This window comes from Acanthisitta chloris, unplaced genomic scaffold (assembly GCF_000695815.1).
Source record: "Acanthisitta chloris isolate BGI_N310 unplaced genomic scaffold, ASM69581v1 scaffold33833, whole genome shotgun sequence".
In the NCBI taxonomy this organism is placed as follows: domain Eukaryota; kingdom Metazoa; phylum Chordata; class Aves; order Passeriformes; family Acanthisittidae; genus Acanthisitta; species Acanthisitta chloris.
Genome location: NW_008665973.1, coordinates 17,349 through 18,797, shown reverse-complemented (window position 1 = coordinate 18,797; position 1,449 = coordinate 17,349).

Genomic DNA, 1,449 nt, shown 5'->3' with positions numbered 1-1,449 from the left:
CTCGGAGCCTTCCTCTACCCCGCGCCTGGACCCGCACCCCTCCGAGGCGGAGACCCACCGAGGAGCATCCCGTTTTCTCCCTTTCCCCTCCGTCTGCGCGTCTTCGAGGCTGCGAGCCTTGTCCCCGCTGCAGCTTGTCGCCTGGGTGCCCAGGGTGGTGGGTGTCCTGGTACCCTGGTGTCGTGCCACCAACGTATGAGGTTGTCCAGGTGCTCTGGTGCTTGCCTGGCTTGGCAGCACCCTGGGCAGGTGCAGAGTGAGCAGGGCTGTAGGGGTGGGAGACAGTACAAGGCTTGGGAACCTGGCAGGGCTGGGGAGCTGGGAGGGATCTTGGTAGGGATGATGTTTCCAGATGAGAGTTGAAAATAGTGCTCAGGGATGTAAGGGGCAGAAGACAGGGCAAACTGTGATGCGATGCCTTAAGCTTCCTGGTTATATTATACACGATATTTTGTTCATTCGCTGCTGTGGCTTTGCTTATCAGCTAGACAGCTGCTTAATCTAGGGTTTTTTTCCAGCAGTACAGATCCAGCTTTTCCTGGCCCCAGACAGTATAGAATTCCCGGAGCAGAAGCTGTGTCGGTACAAGGGACACAACAAAATGAGTCCTGTCTTTGGGTGGCTGCAGCTCAACTGTTTTATGAACAAACAGTCCTGGACTTAGCAGCAGCACTCATGCTATGCGAGATCCTTGTGATCCAGTGGAAGGCTTAACTTCCTTGTCAGGGACAGGTAGAAGAAAGATAGAGAAGGAGAGATGAGCACAGGCACTATCAAAGAAAACACATGCCATAAAAGGCTGTTTCACCCCTATTCTGAAGGATCTGTGTTCACAGGACAGAGGGAAAATCAGTTTTCATCTCATTCAACCCTTGTCCTGTCCCAGCTACAAAGCCACGGGGGAGAGGGGCACCAGTTTTAAGGATGAATGTATCCCAAGGGGCTGGAGCAATTTGTACCTATTGCACAGCTACTCTTCCAGGAGAGTAGCTGTGCAGCAGCTGTGCATCACAGATGCTGCTGTTCAAGGAGTGAGGCAGAACAAAGTAATATTTATACCACTGGCATTGCAACATTTTGTCCTTGCTTTTCATACCTGTCACACTGATGATGAGTTCAGCAATGAGAGCAGTAGCAGAGGGGAAAAAACCAAAACAGATACAAGTAATTAAATGTCACGGAACAACCTTGGGACAGCAGCCTTCATATTTCTGGAAAAAATCATCCTCCTAAATCAAGAAAGGGTAGGTTCCTGAGCACAATATTGAATCTAATGTAAGAAAACGAAATGCAGAGTACCCTGCAAGCATCCTTCCATTATTTCATCCAAAACATTGAGTTGGTTTGCTTTTCCAGGAAGCACATCTTCTGGCCAGGCATGGAAAACACAGAGCACAGTATGAATGAAATGGGAGCAGCACTGACAGTCAGGCTTTGGCAAGGCAGGCA